Source organism: Macaca nemestrina, chromosome 13 (genome assembly GCF_043159975.1).
Source record: "Macaca nemestrina isolate mMacNem1 chromosome 13, mMacNem.hap1, whole genome shotgun sequence".
NCBI classification, from domain to species: domain Eukaryota; kingdom Metazoa; phylum Chordata; class Mammalia; order Primates; family Cercopithecidae; genus Macaca; species Macaca nemestrina.
Genome location: NC_092137.1, coordinates 22,652,814 through 22,679,414, shown reverse-complemented (window position 1 = coordinate 22,679,414; position 26,601 = coordinate 22,652,814). Strand labels below are relative to the sequence as shown.

At 36.8% G+C, this 26,601-nt stretch overlaps 2 long non-coding RNA genes across 4 annotated transcripts in view; one reads left to right on the top strand and one right to left on the bottom strand.

The window, feature by feature from the left end:
* The window catches only part of LOC105479848 (uncharacterized), a 46,755-nt gene extending 44,847 nt beyond the window's left edge, over positions 1-1,908 (top strand). For 2 of the 3 annotated variants that reach the window (XR_011612230.1, XR_011612229.1), the window contains 3 exons: positions 546-612; positions 912-1,077; positions 1,201-1,908. This is a non-coding gene — a long non-coding RNA (uncharacterized lncRNA). The remainder of the gene's footprint in view (positions 1-545; positions 613-911; positions 1,078-1,200) is intronic. The other variant, XR_986124.2, reaches the window with a different exon arrangement.
* Positions 1,909-16,821: 14,913 nt separating this feature from the next.
* Positions 16,822-23,694, bottom strand: LOC139358026 (uncharacterized). Its single transcript, XR_011612228.1, has 3 exons — positions 23,619-23,694; positions 17,603-17,765; positions 16,822-16,946 (listed from the first exon to the last, which is right to left on the bottom strand). It is a non-coding gene; the product is annotated as an uncharacterized lncRNA (long non-coding RNA).
* Positions 23,695-26,601: the final 2,907 nt, after the last annotated feature.

Sequence of the window (26,601 nt, the reverse complement as noted above, 5' to 3'; positions counted from 1 at the left end):
CCATAGTGAATAAAATTATCTCTTTAAACTGTATTATAAAAAAATTTTTCAATAATTATTATCTACTCAAAGGGATCTTCCTCAGTCAAGAGATTATAGCATCTTGGTGCCTCATAAACTTATCTTCAAATTACTATGTCACTAGAAATCAACTTATAAATATTGGAATAGCTTAAATATTTCTCATATCATCTGAAATTATTACAATGCATAAAATATTACCAGAATTGGCCATCTAGTTATTTAAATGCCTGACAGAATTTATTGAGTTACAATCCTTTTTGAAAATTAAAAACAAAAATAGTCATGCTTGTGTGTTTACAGATGATCAAATATTAACTATAGGTCAGACACTAATACAAAGAAATAAGTAACCCATAATATTTTAAAAATCTTTTTCATGTAGGTCATATTAATGATGAAAAGCATATAATAATAACATCCCAATGTAAAATTAACCTAGATATATGAGCCCTTAATTATAATATCTAGTAGATTTAAAAGTTTCCCGGATAATGCAAGAATCTTTATTTCTGGTTTCACAGGCCGAAGGAGAGAGTGGAAGAGGTCAAACATGGAAGATTTAAAAACTGTTTTAAAAAATAATTCTATGTGAGTACTTTCACAATGAAATAAAAAGATATTTTAATGGTTAAGATAATCACACACTTAAAATAATTACTTATAGTACTTATAGAGTGTCTTTTCATTAAATGTGAATTATAACCAAGAAAAATAATGGCTTTACCTTACATACAGGAAATCATAGAAATGGGAAATATTTCATTAGTTGTTCCTATAACTCTTCCTTAGTTAGAGCTGGAAATGAGTGTTGAAGCTCATTTAAGAGCCTGGGACTTTGACATGGAATCCTCTGCCTTTTCATTTCATTCAAACTCTGCCTCTGAAAGCCTACTAAACCCTCCCTGGCCCTTCCGGATTACTGACCTGTGACTTCTACCACATATCTCTTCTGCCGTGAGCAGTGCTTTTGTCAGAGTCGTGGAAAATTCACTTAAGAAAGCAAAACAAGGAAATGAGATGAGCGTTTTTCCTTTTGACCCTCTCAACTATCCGGTGAGTTTCTGTCCAGGGTGTGTTAAGGGGAGTAGGACATTTATGTTCTTAGCAGACGGTAAACTCCATGTGGAGACATAGGGCTTCATACTTTCTTGCTTTTTTTCCTTGTCTCTCCCCAAGGGCTGCTCAACAGTTGAGGCTGGTTGACTTGAATTCCACCCTGAAGCTTATAAAGTCATCTCCGGGTTATTCTGCTGTCAGTGTGGTTATTTCAGGGAAGAGAAAGGGACAAAGAGACTCGCTCTTTTGCCAAGTGCGTTGTTCCAGGATGAGCAGGCTAGAGGAAGGAAAAAGAATGCTTTACGCTTTAAGTGCCTGCCTTTTCAGCACAAGGAAACCTGCTGCTATTATTTTCTCTATAATTCACTTTGGTAAAGATACATAATAGACATTTATATAATGCATGTAAAAAGTCAGAAAACCAGAAAGTTCTCTGACAGTAACACCTTACAACCTGATACTGAAGAAAATATCCTTGTAAGATGAGCATTGTGCATTTCATAGAGATTGCTCTTTTAGTTCCCTAAGCTTAACTGGCAGGCCTAGCATTTCATTACATCTCATATAGCGACTGATTGCTTGGGGCCTCATATTCCTTTAAAAGTCATGCCTTTACTGCCTTTCAGTAATTGCATTCTATGTGTGCAATGATCTGAAAGCTATCTGAGAAGAAAGAGCATAATATTACATATATGTTAGAGAGAAATGCCAAACCCCTGCACCATTTCTTGACACTTGAAGATTTTAATAGTGCTGATTCAATTATAATGTAGTCACATCATTAATTTGTATTACCCTGGTTTGCAATTTCTATAGGCTTTTTAAAAGAAAAATAAACCCATTTAAATCTTTTTTTTTTTTAATTTGTGGTTAATTAGGTAATTGAAAGGGTCAATCAATGATTTACCAAATACATTTCTAAACCAATGCAATGGTTCTTGCAAAACATCCAGCAGGCAATAAATGAATTAAAGGAAAAGATATTTAATGCTATGAAGAGCATGCACTAAAATATATAAATCCAGGAAAAAAATTATACGTGAGGAGCAAACTGACAGTTTGTTAGAGCCCAGCTTTGAAAGTCCAAAGGAAGAGGAGAGCAGAAAAATGACATCAAGGCCATAACCAATATGAGTATAGGTCCAATTAATTTATTGACATAATTAACACATAGTAATGACATTACAGAAGCAGTCAGCTAGGAAGTGTTCATATACACCGTTTGAATGAATTCAAAAGAACCCTGTACTTATCATAATTAAATTAATCATTCTGGGAAAGCAACATAGACTATGGAGGCCATAACAACAGGCCAAAAGTCATGCATCCAATTAATTTTCTCACCAAAATAAAACATCTAGAATTTTTATATCTCATCAAACTGAATCCATAAAACAGAAATTACTATGACTATCAGAATTGAGTGGCCCTCTTGTAACTCTAGCATTTGCGAAGCTCTGAACCAAATTGCCTCGTGGTTTATAAAAAAGAAACAGGAAAACATAAAAATGAAGTTTTTAGGTGAAGTGCATTCTCTTGGCCAAGCAAATTCTTCACTTTTATATCTTTGCTTCTGGATACACACATAAAAATAAGAACTAAAAGAATTAAATTTAATATTTTCTAAATACTACATGAAGTAAAAGCAAAGTACAGAGAATACTCCCAACTGTATTTAAAATGATAGATTAAAAAAAACCTTTCTCACCTCTTTTCTTTAATTATGCTTTTAATGCTATTTGCTTTAATCTTGCACTGCTTTTGTTTACCTGGTGAGAAGGATGCAGACTTTTCTTTAATCAGGGAGATGAATTTTGTCCTGATATGGTTGTTATATATTGAACTTGCTAAAGTCAATAAAACTTCTAAGCAAAGAAATGCAAAAATTAAAAAGGAAGGGTGATTTTTTTAGGGAAAAATTTAGACTCTAGAAAAATAAGAGATAACAGGTTTTGGTAGAAAAGTTCTTTAGTGTATGTCTCCTATAGTATATGCTTCCTATAGTGTATGCTTCCTAGTGTATGCAGAGGAAAAAATGTATCTTGGAAATTTAGGAAAATATGGGTCTGCATATAACTGGATAACATGTAAATGTGGGTAGGGGTTGGGGGTGGGTGTGTTAGATATAAGTGGGAATTTTCAAATAATAGTTGTTATCACCCAGAAATAGAATATGATTAGTCCTAGCAGAATATCCGTTGAATCCAGAAATTAAGAAATGACTTTTCTAGGGTGATTTCTCCTTGGTTCTTTATCTCTCTGGATCTTTAAGGCTGTGATGAAATCTATGTTATTTGTAGCTATTTGACATATTTGTGCACAACATGCAAGAACAAGAAGACAAGATTTAATAATAACTCAATAATATATATTGTCATGCCGACCATCTGCCTGACATTCTTCTAAGCTTTCTACCCACAAATTAACTGTTTGCATCCTACCAACAACCTTATGAGATAAATATTATTTCCATTTTTACAGATGAAAAAACTGAAGCAAGGGGAGGTTAAGTTCATTGTCTAGCTTCCTACAGCTAGAAATGGTAAAGCTGAGATGTAAGCATTCTGGAGTCTGTGCTTTTAGCCATTTCACTTTGCACTTATTTTACATCAAACCTTGGAGGCAAGATAGCTCTTCTCAGTCTGGACATAGGAATTGGCATTACCTTTTTGCCTGTTCTCCTAGCCAATGATTAAGTAGTATAAAAGGCAAGGTTGTGAGACCATCAGATGGAGTGGTGGGCACTGGAGTGAATGAGAACGTTTAGGATAATTATACTTTCATTATAATACACTGCCCTTTTGGGGAGTCTTCAGATTTGTCTAGCCTACTGTTTCTGGAATCTGTGTCCACAGAAACCTGCCAGTCTGAGACCACAAGTGCATTTACGAAGGCCTCACTAGTGTTTGCCTCTGTCCATCCCCACCCTGAAATATTTTTTCATTTGCTTTAGATACTAGGGAAAGCACAGGAACCTATCTCGACTCTTGGGTGTTCAAGGAATGAGTAACATAGGCCAAGTCCTCCCCAAGATATTAAAGGGGATTATCTGGTACAATACTGACAGTAGATGGGAGAAGACGATGTGTGTCCTCAATGGGAGGCACAGCACCCCATGAGTGTCACAGGTTCTTGCTATGTACCCTGGTAGGCTGAGCCCTGCATTAATGTGAGTCTGAATTTTAGGGAGAAGGAGAATATAGCTGGGTTTTGAGAATTAGACAGTAGCAAGAAAGGACCTCCTATCTTTCATTCAGCTTCAGGTGCCTGGGTCAGAGCTGTCTGGGGGCTCTAAAATAAACACCTTGTTCTTTGACACATTGTCCATCATAGGAGCCTTCTTTTTCTTCCTGACAGGTGAGCAAAGCAAATCTCTATTTTTATTTAAAAATGTGCATGCATCTCTAGAATAGAGACTTAAAGTGGGATTTTCATCTTTCTTTCTTTCTTTCTTTCTTTCTTTCTTTCTTTCTTTCTTTCTTTCTTTCTTTCTTTCTTTCTTTCTTTTCTTTTCTTTTCTTTTCTTTCTTTCTTTCTTTGTCTTTCTTTCTTTCTCTTTTTTTCCTTTTCTTTTCTTTCTTTCTTTTTTTTTTTGACAGAGTCTTGCTCTTGTTGCCCAGGCAGGAGTGAATGGCGCAATCTCGGCTCACCGCAATCTCCGCCTCCATGGTTCAAGTGATTCTCCTGCCTTAGCCTCCCGAGTAGCTGGGATTACAGGCATGCGCCACCATGCCCAGCTAATTTTGTATTTTTAGTAGAGATGGGCTTTCTCCATGTTGGTCAGGCTGGTCTCCAACTCCTGACCTGAGGAATCAGGAGGTCTACCAAAGTGCTGGGATTATAGGCGTGAGCCACCATGCTGGGCCTATCTATTGATTTTTTAACTGAGGTATAATTTTCATGCAGTGAAATGCAGGCATTGTAAGTGTGCAATTTATTCAATGTTAAGAAATGCATATGTCCCTGTAATGGACACCCTATCCGTATCTAGAACACTTAAATTCCCTTGTGCCCCTTCCAAATCAATTCTCATCCCCTCCCCACCAGAGGCAACCACTATGCTGCTTTTTTAAACTTGTATTACTTTTGCTTATTCTAGAACTTCAAATAAAAGAAATCATATAGGGCTTCCTTCATTCATTGCATTAAAAAAATATTAACACTTATATAGGGCTTCCTTCATTCATTGCATTTTTTTAAAAAAAATATTAACTCACATCGTTGAGCATCAGTCATTTGTCGCTTCTTATTGCTGAGCAGTAGCCCTAGTATTAATATACCAATTAATGTATATATGGATTGTTTCCAGGTTTTGGCTATTGTGAAACAAGCTGCTCTAAACATTCTTGTACAAGTCATTTTTGGACATATATTTTCATTTCTATGAGAGGAATTGCTGAATCATACAGTAGTTGTTTTTGAAGGATGAATAGGACTTGTGAAGGTAGAAGGAATAATATATTCCAGGACAGAAGAATGACCTTAGCAAACGTACACAGTAGCACCACAGAGGGGTCAACATCAGTTCACGACACAAGCATCATGAAGGAAAATGCAGAATTGTTGGGGCTTGGCTGGGTGCCCATCCTGGATCTGTTTCCTAGAGTAAGCTCTTATTCTTGTTACTTATTTCATGAATGACCCTAAATATCATGGGTGTTCTCGTTGCCCTGGAATGATTACTGTGATTATCTTTATTATACAATCTCTCCCATAGAACCATGGTCAGAGTGGTGCCTGCTCTTGACAAGCTCCTACTGATATAATTCTGGCTCTGGGACATACCTCTGAGTAGCTTGAAATTTCTCTTAAATCATCTTACTTCTGGTATGCAAATGGCACGAGACGGTGGCCTTGCATTCCTGTTCACAAACTCTAGAATGCTCCAGAAGTCATTTCTTTTTTTTTTTTTTATAGCTAAATGGAAGGTTTTTAATTTATAGTGAAATATATATATTTACATGTATATATTTTTAAAAGAACGCTTTGGAACATTGATTTATGCCTTTACAAGAAGCTAAAAAATAGAATGACAAAGTAAATCCAAGGGAAGTAGAAAGAAAAACTATATACAATATATAGATAAGAATAGAAATGGATGAAATTAAATGCAGACCTACAATAGAAAATCAACAAATATACTATCAGTTCTTCAAAACCAGTATCAGAAATTGAAAGAAAGCTGTCTCTGGAGTTTTACAATGTGTAACACAACTTTGTGTGGTAATAGTTTCTGTTTAACATCTGGGCTGTCCAGTAGGGTTAGTCAACCTAACCTTGTGACTCTAGCCACATGCAACTATTGTGCACCTTAAATGTGTTCAGTTGGACTGAGAAAATTATTCTTTCTTTATTAAAATCATTTAACGTTGATAAATATGACAATTTTTAAAACAATATACTTGACAAACTTCTTTATTTTTAACCAACTTTTCATTTTATAAGTTTTTAAATTTACCAAAAGCTACAAAAATAGTGCAGAGAATTCCTACACACTCTACACTATTTCTCCTATCATTAACATCTTATGATAGTATATTTGTCACAACTGTTGATCAATATTGATACATTCTTAAGTCCATATTCTATTCAGATGCCTTAGTTTTCCCCTAGAGTTCTTTTTTTCTATTTAAGGATATTGTCTAGTATACCACATGACATTTAGTCAGCAAGTCTCCTCAGGCTCTTCTTGGCTGTCAGAGTTTCTCAGTTTTTCCTTGTTTCTAACTTAACAAACTTAACACACCGGGGCCTATCATGGGGAGGGGGGAGGGGGGAGGGATTGCATTGGGAGTTATACCTGATGTAAATGACGAGTTGATGGGTGCAGCACAGAAGTCATTTCTTTACCATTATTTGTCAGTGTGACCCGTCTTTATTTCTTCAAAGGGCATTTACAGCTTGCTTCAAGGAAGATCGCTATCTTATGCGTCCTGAATATTCTCTGAAGTGCCCAAATCTCACCTTCTCAGTCAAATAACAAGTTTTTAGTATTACTTCATTGACTAACTCTCTGCTCTTTAGGGATTCATTCATGATCCTGTAGCAAAATATGTAACAAAGTCAGACTTAGACATTAGATTTCCTCCCCAAAGCTAGCAAAAGAGAACTGGATTCAATGTGTAAAGTTAGGGACTTAGGATAGCCTAAAAGATTTCTGGCCAGTAGTTAGAAATTGTGTATTAGTTTCCCAGGGTGGCTATAACAAGGAACCACAAACTAGATGGTTAAAACAATGGGAATTTATTGTTTCACAGTTTTGGAGCCTAGAATTCTGAAATCAAGGTGGAGGTAGAGCCATTCTCCCTCTGAATCCTCTAAAGAAGGATTCTTCCTTGCCTCTTCCTAGATTCTGGTGATTTATCTGCAATTCCTTGGCTTGCAGCTGCAAAATCCCAGTATGCTTTCAGCGTCTTATGAGGCCTTCCATGTATGTCTCTGTATCTTCACATACTACCTTCTTATACACGCAGCTAGCATATTAGATTAGAAACCCATCCTACTCCAGTATCACCTCATCTTAACTAATTACATCTGCAAGGAACTTATTTCCAAATGTCATATTTTGAGGTTTTACGAGGTAGAACTTCAACATACCTTTTTTTTTTTTTTTTTTTTTTTTTTTTTTTTTTTTATGGTGGATAGAGTTCCATGACACCCTAGAATAGGGAGTTTCTCTGGCAATATTTTTAAACAAGAATGCTCAAGCTTTCAACATTGTTAAGGTGAGTTCCTGAGAAAGAATAATAGATTGTTCACTGTTCTGGGAGACTGAACCTGTAGCAGACCTTAAAATAATTCCTATCAGCCATGACTCTGTTATCATTTTTTCCCTCTAAACAATTGCTTCTAATTATGCCCCTTTGATGGTTATACCATTCAAATATGTTGAAACTGAGATTATTTCCATTTCTCACACTTTCAACATTGTTAACATGGGCTGAACAAAATTTAGTCCTTTTAGGCCTTTTTGGATACTTGGATTCTACAGCACATTAATAATTGTAAGTTGCTCTTTTCTTCAGTTTTCTCCTCAGGTGGCAGCTTTCCTAGTGCTGAAAAATCTCACCTTGTATCTCACATAGTGGGAGCAATGATGTGGCCACCTATGCTGTTTGTGAAGGGACTTCTGATACATTTAATTCCATCTAGAAGTTGAGTGTCCATGTCAGCAACTTTGCTTCTAATGGCTCCAGGGAAATCTGAGTTTTGTCTTTGTAGCTTTTACTTGTACATTTTGGTTTTCCATTCCTTTCACAAACACAACATGGAAAGAAGCCCACAGTTTTTGCACCTTTTATATAAGCTTTTTGGTGATTAAAGCCCTAGGGTGTTAAGTTAGTGTAAATGTTAAAAATGTGTACCTAGAATACAGTAAGAGCTTTCCTTCTATGCATTTTTAAAAAGAGTGTTAGGGTTGTGAATAATGCTGGATTGAAAACTCTGGGAAGCCAAGGCCCTCTGATTACAGCCCATGTGGTGGTATTGTAAGTTTTTTTCCCAACTTTGCTGCATTAAGGCCTCCACATCATTTCAGAGAAAGAGAAGAAAGCTCATTTCTCTTTTAGAGCTCAGGAATTCAGGCCATTTAGTAAACAGTAACTATTAAAATATGGGTATGTATTAAGTGTGTCTTTTTATTCAGAGGCTTTGACATCTTGGGCCCTTGCTGACACTGGAAGGCACTGCCCCTGCTAGGTAACTAATCCCTAGAGACAGCAAATGACTGGACCCCCAGGAAGTGTGCCTTTCATGTGCAAACCAACCAATCTAGATCTGGGGCCCTGACTACCTCCTTTATCAGGTTCCCACTGGAGGAACCCCTATCCCCCTGCCCTAATCACCCCCGAGTCAGATAGCAGATAATTAGGGACAGCCCAGCACCCTACTAGAGCCTGCTGAAATTATTCAAACTAACCAATCCTGGACCTGCTCAGCCTGCATATCCTCTCTTGCCCATTATTTCCCAAGGAAATCCCAATGAAGGTTTTTCTTCCCTGGCTGCCTCTGCCTCTTGACCAACCTGTGCTTTCCTGTGTGGCCTTGTGTGGCATGACAGTCCTTCTCCTCTCAGCATCTGTGAGTATCAAAACTTCTTCCTTCATTTAGGTGTCTGTATGCCTTACCATACCTGATTAAAACAAAACTGGGTACATATAGATTCACTCAAGAGGACCTGTAATCTAATCACTTTGAGGTGTCCTTCATTGATTATACCTAAGTCAGGGACTGGTCAAGGATGATTTTGAGCAGGCTTAGTCAAAAGAGGAATGGGACCCAAAAGGTATCTAAGCCCGTTGTTTGCAGCAGGAAATCACTGAGAGCACTGAGGCTTATGGTTGGGCTATTCTAAAGGGGGCAATGGTGCATAGAGGAAGGCCTTGCTGAATTAGATGGTCTGGGTCCATTTCTCCGGCAGATATAAGCTTCTTTTCACAACATTTTCTTCTATTCTTGTCTCTCTTTAAACTATTCACTCCAGATCTGAGACTAGGTAAGACATACCAGGTACCTAGGGCACAGATTTTAAGGAGACACTAGTCAGGATCATTCCAGAAATGCCTGGCTTGCCTCTCCCTATTCCTCACCCTAATTCACATTACCAGAGGGATCTAAATCTTAAAAGTCTGGGCTTTGATTCTGCAAAGTGCATTTATGCATAGATAAATCATCATGTCTAATGGTCATTGGAATTATTCAGAAATTAAATTGAAACTAAGCATGAGTCTTGCCCTCTAATATATACTAGGCTAAAATTAATAAGACAAGTACTGGTACATTGCTCATTCAAATATAGTCAGCAGGGTTGCTCCTCTAATATGGATTTCATGATTATAGTAGCAGAAGCTAGATAGAAGTGTCCTAGCATTGTCTTTGTAGAAGGAGTTTGTTGGGTAATAAATTCATATATAGTAAAAGAAACAGGTAGTCAGCCATCTTTTGTGTTACTACAGCACAAGGTTTGTTCCCCTGCTCTATGTAGTTTTATGTGGTACTCAAATTGTTTGCTTGTGTGTGATCTTTTCAATGGATGGGCTGTTCAAGGGCAGAAAGCATTCTTAGTCCTTTCTGTTTCTCCAGAATCTAGGACATACTAGACATTCAAATACGTACTTAAAGGGAAAGCTCTTCTTTGAATGAAGCTGTTTTTAGAGCATTTTAGAAATATCTATTTGCCATGTGAGTATAAGATTCCATGAAGCTGTGGCGATTCCAAATCTATCTATCTATCTGCCTATCTATCTGTCTGTCTGTCTGTCTATACAGGGCTACTATTTACTGGTCCATAGTATAAAACCTATCATTCTAATAAAGCTATAAGGACTTTGAGGGGTGGGGAGAGTATATCTTTTCTGCTTTGCATATTTTGCCCAAATCATTTAACAAGGGATTGTAAATTTATTTATTTTACCTCATCTTGGTGAGGAGAAAAAGAAAGATCTACAAAAATATCTATTTGTGAATATTTGATTCAAAATTATTATGTATTCTGCAATTCATGTGGTGGATATGAACTGAATGCATTGGGTACCTCCCAATTTCCTTTTTTAAACTAAATTTCAATCTTTGGGAGTGGTTGCTTTGCCATTATGCGCATCTTTTATGTTATGTTTTTAAATTGAGTAAAAAAATAAGGAAGAGTAAATGACATAGTCCTAGGATTTGAATGTGATACTTGAACAAAAGCTGTGATATTCACAAGATGCAATGGAGCGTGTGTCTACTTATCTGACTGTGCAAACTTATAAGCCTGATAACAATGGCAATGAGGCATTTTTTGCATGAGTGATTCTTCAGGGATTCTTCTAATAGTCGTGGTAGCAGACACGCACTTTGGGATCAGAGTTTTTGCACTGAATAAAATTCTGCAATTTTAGTGTCTCCACTTGTCTGAATTCTGACCTGATGACTTCTCCACATGCCAAGCTTGGACTGGCCTCTGAATCTTGCTGCTTTCTTCATTATTACTGCCCACCTTTGCCTCGCTCACTGTGTATATTCATATGCATGAATTTTTATGCATCCATCTAATTGATTTTTGTGTGTGTGTGTGTGTGACAGTCTCACTATGTCACCCAGGCTGCAGTGCAATAGTTTGATCACAGCTCACTGCAACCTCTACCTCTTGGGCTCAAGCGATTCTCCTGCCTCAGCCTCCTGAGTAGCTGGGACTGCAGCCACACACCACTGTGCCCTGCCAAAATTTTTTGTTTTTTGTTTTTTTGGTAGAGGCAAGGTTTTGCCATGTTGCCCAGGCTGTGATTACTTTTTAAAGATAAAATAGTACAGACATATCTCCCTTTAAATATACCATCAATAGATTTATATTCATGACTTTCTTATCTTTATTTCTTATTTTATTATTTATCCTTATTTTATTATTATTTTTATTATTATACTTTAAGTTGTAGGGTACATGTGCACAACTTGCAGGTTTGTTACATATGTATACATATGCCATGTTGGTGTGCCGCACCCATTAACTCATCATTTACATTAGGTATATCTCCTAATGCTTTCCCTCCCCCCTCCCCCTTCCCCACAATAGGCCTGGTGTGTGTTGTTCCCTGCTTTGTGAAATGTGTCTGCATCTTTCACGTATCAAAATTTCTCTGTTTCAATATACTTTTTAGGTGTACCGTCAACTATTTATTCAAAAGATGGCATTTCTAAAGCTAGAGTTTCCTTAGGCAGGCATGCAAAACCAAATGTACTCTGAGTTGTATCTCCTATCTCTCTTCTTGTCTCAATATTCCAGCCAGAACACTGTGCACTGCACACACAAAGCTACAGGCTCTGCTGTGAGCCTTTGTTTGACTTTTTACCCAGTCATCTTCACCAGTAAATGCTCCTCCTCCTTAATTCTAGGTGGCTTCCAAAGTGGATAAATTGTCTAGATCCTCTGGATGCAATGTGCTTCTCTCTAACTGGGCGCAGGACACATTGCTTTGTACAAAAATGTTCTTGTGTTTTTTCTCATGTTCTGAGATGCCAAGTATCTCCTACATTGAGGACTAAACTTTATTTTGGTTTCCCAGAGTATTCAACAAATAGCTGAAACGCAGGAGGCATACAGCAAATGTTTGTTGAATTGAAAGGGTTGCTTTGTTTCAGTAGTGTTGTGGTTACCCTGAGCCAAACACAATGTTATGATCCCAATCACTGTTTGTGGCCTTCATTTGGCCAGCATTTCCCCACTCACTTCATATTAAAGACAGTACAGTATAGATGTTAAAAGGGTGAAGTGTGAAGTTGTGCTACCGAAGAATATATTCTGGCTCTGACACTCCCTAGCTGAGTAAATTTGAGCAAGTTACTTAACCTTTCTGAACTTCAGTTTCCTGACCTATAGAGTTTGGAAAATAATAGTATGCACCTGTCATCATTCCCTATGTTGCCTACACCCATACTATTTAAAGTGAAAAAAAGGTGAATTATGGAAATCCTCTACATACAAAGAAACACACACACAGATGTGCTTTCTTCTTGGCATTTGGAACACGGACATTACTATTGCTCCATCTGGGATGTACTCTTCTTTCAGGATGCAAGTCAATGTATTTCTGAATTCAGAGTATCATGACTCTAATTAAAAAGAAAAAATAGCTTCCACCTTCTTTCCTTTATAGACTTTGTAATTAGGATCCTCCCTTTTTCTTCTTTTTCTGTATACCTCTTTTATCCCACCCACATGGTTCAGAAGCTCCTTTCTTTTGATGCCAAATCTTTCTCTGAATAAGGAGATTCTATTAGAATGGATGAACCTTATAATCGATGCTGGAGGTCAATGAAAATGTAAAAGAAAAGCACAGGAATTAGAAGGTTTAACCTATGCAAGGAATCAATGGTGTTACTCCAGGCAGAAGGACTGGGTAGGGAGAATAAATTTTAAGGTGGGGTGGGGGACAAGTATTCCTCAAGTTGTCCCTCGTAGTCAAGTCTAACTTCCACTTTCATTTGCTGTGGCAGATGTGTGGAACTCTAATTTTGTTAACTTTCACTGTCTTTGATATATAACCCATGATTTTCAGAGAAGAAAGAAATGTCTTCCTCATTTGGAGGTAGAGTATAATATAATAGTTAAGACAATACACCTTGAAGCCAAATACCAACTTGGCTACTTATTTGTAAGGTGATCTTTGACAAATTTACTTAATCACTTTGTGCCTCAATTTATGAATCTGCAAAATGGAGATGATAAGACTGAGACCTTCTTTTCAAAAGTTAAATTAGTTAAAGTATATAAAGCATTTAAAGTATTGCCTGGGAAATAATTACAAGTGTCACTTTATAATTATTACCACATGAGCTCACCTGTCTAGCAAGGCAAGGTACCAAGTGAACGGGTAGGTCTGTTTTCTGGCCTTTGAATTTTAACTTCAAGCCTGACCACCTTCCCCTAGAATGAAGTCAGATTATCACAAATATCTGTCCTGAAGTCTGTCTTTCATTTAATTACATGTCTTGTTGATTCCCCTCAATTGATTTCTTGACTCCCATTCAGGAGTCTCTTGCCCTTGGCTCACAGCATCTTCCAATCCAATATCAGCTAATTAAACTTGGATATTCCTGAGCCTCTCCCTACCTCTCAGCTTAGATCTTCCTGTGATGAGGAAGGAGGGTTGTTGCAAATTGCAACTGACAAGGTGCACTGAAGTGGATGTTTATTGACTCCCACTAACCATGCACAGTCGTAGAGATAATTACCATTCACAGCTCACACACACAGATGGCCAAATTGTGCAGGTAAGGTGATGAGGAGAGGGCTTTATTTCAACTGGGAGCTTTTTATCAGAAATATTCTGCTGTCCCGGTCCTTCCATCTTAGTACCATGATGGCAGCTGTCTTAGTTCATTTGTGCTGCTATAACAAAATTATATATATATATATCTGAAGTTTATTTTATAACAGTTCTAGAGTCTGGGATGTCCAGGATCAAGGTGCCAGCAGGTTTGATTGCCTGGTGAGGGCTGCTCTTGGATTCCAAGATGGCACCTTGTTGCTGCATCCTCTGAAGGGGAGGAACCCTATGTCCACACAGGGTGGAAGAGCAGTGGGGAGCCAAATGCTGCATGAAACCTTTTTTGTGAGGAGCCTTAATCTTCTTTATGAGGGAGGAGCCCTCACAAACTAATTTCCTTTTAAATGCTCCACCTCTTAATACGATCACATTGGTCATTAAGTTTCAATAGCTGAGTTTTAGAGAGGACACATTCGAGCCATAGCAGCAGACCTCCATTTTCCAAAGTATAAAATATGTGTAGCCCAAAGCATGCCTTTAGACATTTAATCTGGGCCAAGTCTAGTTGTCTCTGGTGGGACAATACTTGGTGTATGCTTCCAAACTCAGAGCTAATGTTCTGCCCTTTGTGGGGGCCCTGGGAACAGAGGTTGAATGTAGGAAAATAATAAAGGTGCTTCTTAGGACAGAAACATTAGTCCAAGTGCAATCCATTAGGCAGTATCCAGGAAAGATGCCACAGTTGAGAATTACATAGTACAAAGGGACCAGGAAGAGAGAGAGATTGAGAGAAGGACAGGTGGAAGAACCACCTAGAATTTCCTTAAGTTCTCTATCCTATTGAGTGTCATAGTCTTAGCCAGTGTGTAAAGAAAGTTGGTAGGTACACTGAATTAGTTCATTCTCTTCTTTTGGTCTTTCCACTGGGTCTCTGTGTAATACAAGTGATTTTACTGTATCCAATTTTAGACTTGTCTATAAAATAAGTCACCTTTTTGTTTTAAAAAAGTGATATGTTTTTTGATAGATTCTAGTCATAGCTTTACTCATCTGATTAAAATTCTTTTTTGCTTAAAGAACATAAATATGCACGTACACATAACAGAATATATCAGAGTCCAGTACCGTGGTTGACTGTGGCTAGACCTTTTACAGAAATGTCCTCATATTAGGACCACCATAAAAGCCCGTATAGCATCTTTGTGCACATTAGAAAAAGAATTACAGCCCTCACATGAGCATGCCTGGCTTGGGGAGAAAAAAGTAGATTGGCTGTAAGCCTATTCAGCTATCAGCTGGATACATTATGCAGAGCCTAACCCCTACAAACATAGTGGAACCCTTTATTTGGGACTATGCAGGTTGATGGCACACTTCTCCAGCTAAAGGGGCTGAGAGCCATCTAGTCTGCTGCCCTGGGCTTCTCTGACTGTAGCAAGTTCCTCACTCCAGGTAGATAGCATCCATTCAGGAAATCTGAACATGGTACTGGGTGACTAAAACAAAGGAGAGTTGCTTCCACTCTTGGACTCCTTCCAGGGAATCTGTAGCTCTTCAATCAGTAAGGTAGCTTACTGGTTACAAAGTACGTTGAATTTGGGAATGGGAGTGAAGCAAAGTCTGAATAGTCATTTCTACCAATTTCCGAACCTAGATCTGTTATTTTTTACTCCTTTAACTTGGGCACTCATCCTCAATCTCCCTTGAACAGTTTGGTTTGTTTTCAATTTGCCTCACTCTAAACTCACAGTTACTCCTTAGACCAGTAGCTTGTGTTGAATGGAGAGTTATGCCCCAGGTTTGGCTCTGCTACTGAAGAGCAATTGACATGTGAAGCAAATGATTGGCTGCCTCTGAACTTTACTTTTGTTATCTGTAAAATGGGGTAATATAAAGATGCAAGGAGATGAACAGTGTGAAATGCATCAAAAACCATGAAGCACAATGCAAATTAAAGACACAATTGAAACCACAAAGAGTTAATTTAGCCTAAAGTTACAGTAGAGCAAGTTATTCATTTCTTTTAATATCATTTCTAGACACAGTTTGGACATATGTTAAATACTGAAGAAATATATCATTTTCAACTGTCTGAATCCATATGTGGTTGATTTCAAAACTTAATTGTGTTTGAATGAAGAATCAATACATTATAACTACACTAACATTGCTCTGCTGAACTATCTGTGCAGGTTTCTGATGCTTTCATAGTATATTTCAATTTTCCCATTATATTTTCATTACTATCCCATATGTTTGAAAGGATTCTTTGAGAATTGAGTCACAAATCCCAAATGAATGGTAATAACTATTTGTTTTGACTTCAAGCTGCATTGTTAGCAGGTTCTGTAGTTTTTCCTGGTTCTAGGCTGTCTCTGTATGAGAGACACCAAACAATTCTTCCTAAAACATTCATTTCATCATGTTCCTTCTTAAAGTTTCCCCACTTTCCCAGCTTTTATTATTGTGAGTGACAGCTAAAGCTCATCATGGTTTGGCTACAGCATTGCTTTTGGTACTTGTCTCTCTGTTTTAGAATATAGATACCTCTTTCCTAGCCAGGCTGAGCATTTCACAGTTTCACATGAGAGAAGACTGTTCTCGATGGTGTCTTTGATCATTCTGACCTTACCCAGAAGGCCTTTATCTCACCGTTGCCATAGCCAGTCTGACCCACTGCACAAGGTCCTATTCTGGACTTTTGGAGGTTTTCCAGTTCTAGTGACTTCTCTCTCTCTGATAAACCTTGACCCTTGGAACGCATTGCCTGGGAAACCCCTTGATTTCTAGGACCATACTGCCTTTAGGGCAGTGCTGTCAATGCCAAAGTCAAGTCCAGATGGATCCTCAGGCCATGCTGGGTCCTTCTTCTTCACCCTGAGAGCAACCAATTCTTCATTTGGGGCAAGTGTAACTCCACTGTTAACAAAATAAAGCCCACCAGTAAAATACAGACTTACTAACTGCTAATCGTAATGGGCTCACGACCAACAGAAAACATAGTGCGGTTGTAAGACAACAGAGGCCAACATGACCATGAGGGACACAGGAAATACAGCCGGATGCTGAGAAGGTAATGACAGCAACACTGCAGGAAGCTGTCATCATCCAGAGTCCATCATCCTGTTAAAAGAGTACATTCAAGGTATAAATTTCAAAGATTCTGGTGTGTCTTCTTTAAGTTACTCAATATACTAATGAACTATGTTCTAGGAGGAAATTTTGTCTCCTCCTGGAACATATCATCCAGGTTGGTAAGATCTCCAAACATTTTGAGGACACATTCAAAATGGAATAAAACATTTTGAAGTTTTATTGCACCTGAATCTGCTTACAAACCTCACTGTATCAATGTCAATTCTGAGACAAGATGAGTACATAAGTCATCTTTGTTGGACATTTGGTGTGAATACCTGTCCAGCACCATTTCCCCCTCTAAAAAAGTGTATACTTTCTTTGCTGAGTTGTTTCTCCTGACTCTGTGTATGTATCAATTGTGCGGACTGACTAGTCCAAAATCTGTAGGGCCCATGGCACTCTGGAAGCTCTATGGCATGAGCTGCTGCTACAGTCCAGAGATGGAATTTCTTCTTCCTCAGTTTTGCTTTTGACACTCTTAGAATTGATTGGATGAGATCCACCCCATATTACTGAGAATAATCTGCCTAAAGTCAACTGATTATAGATATTAACCACATCTACACTAGAATTTGCTTTTTAGATGCCACTTGTGCGGGCATTTTCCAAATATCTTTGAAGGAAATAAAATTCATAGGAACCTTTTTATTGAATCAGCCAATGTCGAGGATTCATACTGTGACTTCAAACCAAGTGCAGATACTCTGTGGCCAGATTCTTCTAAGATCTGTAGAATATGTTCACCGAATAATGTTCCCAAATCAGCATGTCTGCATTATTCTGGTATGTCAATCTCATACAAACCTGTGAAAGAAATATCTAGTTCAAATGGGAATTATTAGTTTTTCAAGTCACCTTCCTAGAATTGGGATCCAGCCATGGGACTTGGAATGGCTCTCTACTCTCCAATGCCTGAATGCAGCTGTGCATTTGAAGCACCCCATACCGGGAGAGGTAATAGGGAGAGGATGTCAGAATGTTCAGAAGGGGAGAAATGAGGCTGGGCAAGGTGGCTCACACCTGTAATCCTAGCACTTTGGGACGCTGAGGTGGGTGGATCACTTGAGGTCAGGAGTTTGAGACCAGCCTAGCAATATGGTGAAACCCCGTCTCTACTAAAAATACAAAAATTAGCCAGGTGTGGTGGCAGGAGCCTGTAATCCCAGCTACTTGGGAGGCTGAGGCAGAAGAATTGCTTGAACCTGGGAGGCAGAGGTTGCAATGTGCAGAGATTGCACCACTGTACTCCAGCCTGGGTGACAGAGAGAGATTACATCTCAAAAAAGTAATAATAATAAAAATAAATAAGTAAATAAATATTTTTAAAAAATAAAGAAAGGGAGAAATGGGATTGAGGCGGCTCACAAGGGGACTAGTCCAGGCTCCAGGGCCCTACTCGCAGGCACTCCTAACTCTGTTTCCAGCACCAGAGTGGGATTATGTCAACTAAGGAAACTAAGGAAGACACTCCCAAGCACGAGGCTCCACTTGAGACAAGGACCCTGCTTGTCCAGGTCTAATGCAGATACTGCTCGGATGTCTACATTTTTTTCATATGTCAGTGCTGATGATGGTCATAGCCAGAGCACATTTCTTTTTTTACTTTAATTCTGCTATCTCTCAGAATAGGAATTTTATTTCTGTGAATTGTGTATTTTTAAAAAGCACTTCCCACCCCCATAATCACTATCTCTCAACACATGCGTGAGTGAATACACACACACACACACACACACATACACACACACAACTAAATAGGATTCTTGTTAGAATAACTAAATTTGGAGATGAAAAGAGAGGATTAAGTATAGTGCTCATCCTATATTCTCCTCTTACCGTAATTGATATAACATCAGTGAGATTTTACTGGCAAAATTGATTCAAATCAAACCAGAAAAATTCAGCCTCAAGAACTGAAAATGAGCTAAAAGATGGTAAGCAAAGAATAATAATATGTGGCAATGTCTTCAAATTATTCATATTTTAAGCTTTATATAATTTGAAGTTGCAAAGATGTGTTTAACAAGGGTGGATTTTTAAAAATGTGATGTCTTTATTAATGATCAGGAAGCAGTACTGAAAACACAATAATGCTATCTCCGTGATGTTAAATTGGAAGGCATTGAAAACATTTGGGAAGAAATATAAATAATACAAATAGAGCTATACAGGTTATAAATATGAATGGAAGAGAGAACAAAGATATTTCAGAAATATACAAAACAATTGTGCGTATAGGAAAATATAATTGAAAACAAAGAAATCCTCAGCCAGGTTAATGGTCCTGCGATATCCTTTTCTATTTAGTGTCCCATGTGCCACTGGGGTTGGTTTTGTATGATATTCCAAGGGGATGGTCAGAAGTAGTTATACTGATGTTGGGCAATCAATAAAGTTGTACTTTAAAATCTTTTTTCTATTATTACAATGTGATAATGTGGCCATATGTCAATCTTTATGAAATAACTTTTTCTTTCTCCTTGGATTAGTATTTTAAGGCTGCCACATCACACAACTCCTGGAGCTCCATTCATATACTCCTTTCATAGTCTAGGCAAATAGTGTTCTCTGGGGGTATGCAGTGAACACCCTGTATAACTTTATACCTTGCCTTAGTTTAAAATAAAATGGGCACTTTTATTTCAGAGTGTTCCCCTGTATCCAGTGATATTTGCGTGATACTATATCTAGAATGTAAACAGCATCCATTGGGTTATGTCAAACAATCATTTACCCTGAACTACATAATTATTCAACTACTTGGCATTAGGCAGGCCATAATCTGAATGATTTAGTGATTTACTGACTACTTTTCTGGGAAATTTGAACAGTACAGATATGTCTCCTGTTACTCTCTGCAGGTTTTACTGGCTTGTAAATTTTTCATAAAAGTGATTTCTACCTATATATTTAATTAGGTTTCACATTGTTTCACAGGTCACATTGTACCTATTGGCTTCAAGTCAATTTACAGGATAAAATGCACCCACTGATTCCAAGCTTGGAAGGAGAAGGTCTCATTATATACTGTGTCAGGTCAGGTCTCCCAGAACTGTTGGAAAGGTTGGTGTAGGACCTCCTCATGGGAGATTTGGGACTTCAAGCTGTGGCAAAAGCCCATTTTAAGCAAGTATAAAATTTTAATCTCCTGCTATGAGAATACTTTTATGGATGTGTGCCTTTGCATTACTTTTAAACTACGTATCTAATAATCATTCTTAAGAAACTTCTGGCTTCACATATATTGATGAAAATTATTAATTATAGATTATTTTCCTCTGCATTGTATTTCTCCTTTCTGATAGAGTTCTATGGTTAGTTAATTATGGATTAGAACATCCCTAGAACTTGGAGATCTGTTTTGGAACATTCAGTCAATACAGTTCACACATTGTAAACAGGCTTGGCTGACGATATTGTTATGTCTAGGTAAGGTTGTGTGAACCAACAAGGAACCACCTGCATGAAGGTCAGTAAATTGATGTGAGAGCCCAGAATTACCTGTGTTGCTCTCTTATTATTCCAAGGGAAAGTCATCTGCATTAAGTCTCTGGTTCCCCAACCAGCTGTGTGTAGCCCCCAGTGGAGATGGACCCATTAGGCACTCGTAAGCCAATGCTGTTGTCATCGAAATTAAGTCACTCATTTTTCTTGGCAGTCTGAACATATCCTGACTTCTCATGTTTTAATTTGGGGAGTAAGAGTATATACTGACAGGACAATGTGAGCCTTCTGACTCGTTTAGCAGTATTCATTCTCATTAATTAATGATACAGAATCAGTGTTCTACATCAGTGGATTATGACTTTACTTAGTTGAGTCATGTCCTTAAGTTCAGTCATCTCTAGGTCCCTTGAAAAAATCTGGTGTCTGGATCCAACATTGGAGGTCAGACATTTGACCATGGGGCTCTTACAATATAATTGTGCCCCACACTTCCCTCATACACCCCACCCTATAATATATGAACAGTTTCTACAAATCAATAACATAAAGACATCCAACACAGTAGTAATATGGATAAAAACCTCAAATGGACATCACACACACACACACACACAGTCCAAATGGCCCAATAAACATGTGAGAAGGTGTGCACCTTCTTAGTCATCACATAAATGCAAATTAACACAATTATTTGATACTATGCATAAATCATAATGACTACAGATTCAAAAACTTAAAAATATCAAGGACTGCAGAAGATATGAAGCAACTAAAACTCTCATTCAATGCTGGTGGGAATATAAATGTATAAACTGCTATAGAAAAAATGTTGATAGCATTTACTAAAGCTTAACATAAGTTTACCTTATAACCCAGCAATTCTGTTCCTAGGTATGTACCCAACAGAAATGTGTACGTATGGGCACTGGTAGATACGTGTCAGAGTATAGTGTCACTATTCCTAATAGTTAAATACAGAAAATGACCCACATTTTCCTCAACAGTAGAATGGATAAATTGTGATAGATTCATAAAATTGATAAGTAGTCCATGAGAATAAACAGCCATGTTATGCAACATAGATGAATTTCAAATGTATGATGTTGACAGTAAGAAGGCTTTTATTTCAATAGTTGTCAAAATGGGCAAAATCAACTGAGGGTGATATAAGTTAAGATAATGAGGAGCTTCGGAGAGGGCAGTGACTGGAAGGAAGTACATGGTGGGCTTCTAGGTTGCTGACAATATTCTGTGTGTGTGTGTGTGTATATATATATATATATATTTTTTTTTTTTTTTTTTTGAGGTGGAATCTCTGTTGCCCAGGCTGGAGTGCAGTAGCATGATCCTGGCTCACTGCAACTTCCGCCTCCTGGGTTCAAGTGATTCTTCTGCCTCAGCCTCCCAAGCAGCTGGATTACAGGTGTGTACCACCACATCAAGCTAATTTTGTATTTTTAGTAGAGATGGGGTTTCACCATGTTAGCCAGGCTGGTCTCGAATTTCTGACCTCAGATGATCCATCTGCCTCAGCCTCCCAAAGTGCTGGAATTACAGGCATGAGAACTGTGCCCGGCCCAATATTGTACTTTTTGATGTGGGTGGTGGTTCATGAGTGCGTTCACTTCTTGAAAATTCTATGAGCTGTATATTTGTGATTGGTGCACTCTTCATGTATCTTCTTTTTCAATAAAAGTTTATACATGTATGTATATATATATATGTACATATATAGATGACAGAGAGAGCAAGAGCTGTATTAAGAGACTTAGCTATATTGAACCAGGTTTTATAAATATAGTGAGTATAAAAGAAGGATGATTTTTCAATACCATCTGCCATTCCTCCAGAATATGCAATCCATCAGGTCTGAAAGAGCTCGTAATTAAAGTAATACCAGGATTACATAGAGATTGTTGTGAAGTCTGGAGTCACAGTCAGAGCAGTAAGACCTTTTTTATTAAACAGCTATAAAAATATTTTGGGATAAGATGTTAAATAACTTCATAGATATAAACATGTTGAATCAAAGTTTGCTGAAAAAAGAAAAAAGCCTAATTTTAATAATAAACACTATCCTACCTCAAATAAATCAAATAAATTGAAAATGTAGTTGGAATATATTGTCTTTTTCCTCCACAACCAAGAAAAAAGTCTTTTCTTCCAGTAGTAAGAATAATAGGGCACACAGAAGCCAACAGAGAGAACACTGAATATCCAGGTGGGGTTTAGGGTAGATTCACAGGGGAGGCAAGGCACAATTATATATTGTGAGGTCCTCATGGTCAAGGGTCTCATCTCCATTTTTTGATCCAGACACCAGATTTTTTCAAGAAAGAATAAGCCAATCTATGTCATCCATATAGATGAAAAGAAATCACAAAAAGCTGTGGAAGATAATCCAGTAATGTATAAAAAGTAATGTATGATGACAAAGTTGTCTATGTTCCAGGCATGCAAGGTTGTTTTAATATTTGAAAGTATCCAAGATTCATCCCATTATCAGGAAATGGGGAAACTCATGATTATCTCAACAGATTCTGTAAAGCTCTTGTTAAAATTTAACATGTATTCATAATTGATAATAAAAAACTCTTAGCAACTGAGAATAAAGGAAAAAAAAATTTGGTGTGATGGAGCAGAGTCTACAAAAAAGCCTAGAGTGAAAAAACGGAATGCTTTTTTTCTAAGATTGGGAATAAAACAAGGAAGCCAGTATCTCCATTTTTATTCAGTATTGTGCTGGAGGTATTACCCAGTGCAATGGGGCACAAAAACCTAAAAGATTTAATATTTGGAAGAAAAATTAATACAAATAATCATTAATCTGCTGATATAAAAGAGCACATATGGAAATCTAAAATAATCTAATCACATGATTAAAATTATGAGTTGAATTTGACAAGCTCACTTTTTGTAATTATTGTATAAAATCAATTCTCTTTCTATAAATCAAAACAAATAGAAAAAAATTCAGTGTCACTATTTACAAAGCAAATTCTTTAAATAAGACACAAAAAGCAGTGACCCAGAAAATATTTGACTACTATAAAATCAAGAGCATCTCTTCATTAAAACATGCAATCCATGGATTAAGAAAAGATATTTGCAATGCATATATTCAGTATTTCTTTCTAGCAATGTTAAGTTTTGTGATCAACGTTATGATGATTCTCTAACATTAGATTAGAAATTGTTCATTCTATTTACCTTTTCAGGAAGAATTTGCACCATATTGTTGAGGTTTCTTCCTTAAATATTCAGAGAACTTGAAGTATGAAGTCACAAGGATCTGGAGAATACTTTGTGGAAAAGTTTTAAATTATAGATTCTATCTCTTTAATATATGTGAGACTATTCATAAAGTCCTTTTCTTCTTGAATTAGCTTTGATGAGCTGTTTTTCCAAAAGTTTGCTATCTAAAGTTTGGCATTTATAAGCAAGAGTTGTTTATCAAATACTTGTAAGGACCAACGGGAAAATTTCCCCTTTGCCCTCTGAAGGTCTGCTGAAAACTCAACTCACAAAAAAACAGATTAATTGGAGAAAAGCCATACACATTTATTGATGTATACACAGGAGAATCACAGTGATTACTCAACTACTGAAGCCCACAATGGAGGGCAGAAGCTTACATACATCCTGAGATTACAGAAAAAATAGAGGCTCAGAGAATGGCCAAAAACAGGTTATGATGGTAAATCGGGTTATGGTGACAAGATGGATTATGGGAGGAAGAGAAGAGGAAGCCTGTCTAGCAAAGGTGGTCTCCTTATATAAATGAAACTTCAGAGATAACAGCCCTCAGCAGGAATAGATGGTAAACATTAAAAAACAAAACAAAACAAAACAAGAAAACCTTAAAAGATGTAAGACTCTGAGTTAATCTTTTCTAGGTGGGGACAAGGGAAAGCCTGGCTGTATCAATGCAGATTCTCTACAGGTGCAAATCTCCCCCTCAAAAGACAGCTTTGCCAGCCTACTTCTGTTTTCTGGCTCTCCGAACAGGCATCTCAAAATATGTGAGAGAAATATATTTTGGGGTAAAATACTTTAATTTCCTTTATACTCACATTATCTTTTTAAAGGTATAATGTACACAGTATAGTAGGCCAGATTTTAAGTCTGCATCTCAATGATTTGGAATAAATGTATATGTCTGTGTATCCATTATCCCATTTAAAAGAAAAAATAACCCATCACTCCAATACCTTTCCTGACACATTTTGTTCTTAGTAATACCTCACTCCTTCCTACAGGCAGATATCCTTCTGAGTTCTTAGTTTTTCTTGTTCAGGAATGTCATATAAATAAGATTATATAATATGTATTCTTTTGTGAGATTTCTTTAATATAACATAACATTTTTGATATTTATGTAGTGTATACATTAAGTTTGTATTTTTTATTATTGAGTAGTATTCCATTATCTGAGTATAGAATAATTTGTTTTTTCACCTATTGATTTAACTTAGTATAATATATTTGCTTGACATCTGTTGGTGTGTTGTTTTACATTTCCTTAATGACAAATGACATTGAACGTCTTTTAAATATATTTCTTGGCCATCTATACATTGTATTTTGTATATAAGCTTATGCCTTTTTCCCATTTTTATTTGTCTTTTTTATTACTGAGTTGTAGTAGATTTATCATTGTTCTTTTTCACTATTGTTTGGCTCTTCTAGATCCTTTACATATTCACATAAATTTTAGAATTAGCATGCAAATTTCCACACACTGCCATACAGACTCCTGCAGAGACTTTGATTGGAATGGCACAAAATCTATGGCTAAAATTGAGGAGTATTCACATCTTAATAATATCGAGTCTTCCAAACCATGAACATGTTAAAAGTTTTTCCATGTATGTATGTATTCTTTCATTTGAAGGAGATGTAGTAACATCCTATCCCTGTTTTTATTTCCGATACTGGACTTTAGATGTGTTAATTTACTGTTATACAGTAGTTTGCCATTTCATTAATTTCTTTTCTCATATTTGTTACTTCCTTCTTTCTACTTTCTTTGAACATTATTCACTATTATAAGATGGATTGTTACAGCACTGATGCCTCTCTTTTCTGCTTTTCTAATATATGTGTTTATAACCATAAGTTTCCTTTTAGGCAAACATTTAGTTGCATCCCTTTTAGACACTAAAACGTTTCCCTTTTAGGCAAACATTTAGTTGGAATACCAAGCCCTCTTCCTCTGAGAAGTCCTTTCAGACCACAGTTGCTTTGTCCCCACACCGCCTGGACAATGCAGAGAAACTGACGGTCTTCATTGTGTAGGTCAAATGCAGACTCAAATGCAGTTTTTCCCAGCTCAAAGTTTTGATATGCTGTGCTATTTAAGTTAGTTTCAAATATTTTCTAATTTTCATTTTGATTTCTTCTTTGATCTAAACATTGTTTTGAACTGAATTGCTTAATTTCCAACATTTGGAGGCTTCTACTTACCATTTCGTTATTGATTTCTAGCTTAATTACATAGTGTGAGAGAATATATTCTGACTGATTCAATCCTTTGATATTTGTTGAAACTATGTTATGTCCCAGGACAACACTAATTTTGGCAAATGTTTAATTGTACTAAGTAGAATATATATTCTCCTGTAGTGGGTGCGATGTTTTCTCTCTCTCTTTCTCGCAAATTATGTATATTGATTAGGTTTCATTTGGAATTCAAGTTGTTCAGATCATTTAGCATTTACTGGCATTTTGTCTGCTTGTTCTACAAGCTTCTAAAAGAAGTGGGTTAGAATTCTCTGCTACAATTGTGGATTTTTCTACTCCATCTCTTAGTTTTGTAAGTTTTGTATTTACATTTGAAGCTAAGTATATAATATTTAGAATTCCAATCTTTTCTTGGTAAGTGAATTATTTTATTACTGTAAAATAGCCTTTTCATAAATTTCTGATAGTGCTTCTTACCTTGAAGTCTTGTGACAGATATTAATCTAGGTAAATCGGTTTTCTCTTTGTTTATGCCTTCTTTGATTCCTTTATTTTTAGCTTTGATATATTTACATGTAAGCTGTATCTTTTGTAAACAATGTTTAACTCAGTTTGTTTTATTAATCCATTCTGGCAACATTTATCTTTCATTGAGCATTGAAACTATTACTTTTATTGTATTAATGAATACATGTCTTCCAATTATTATCATTTAGCTTCTATTTTTACT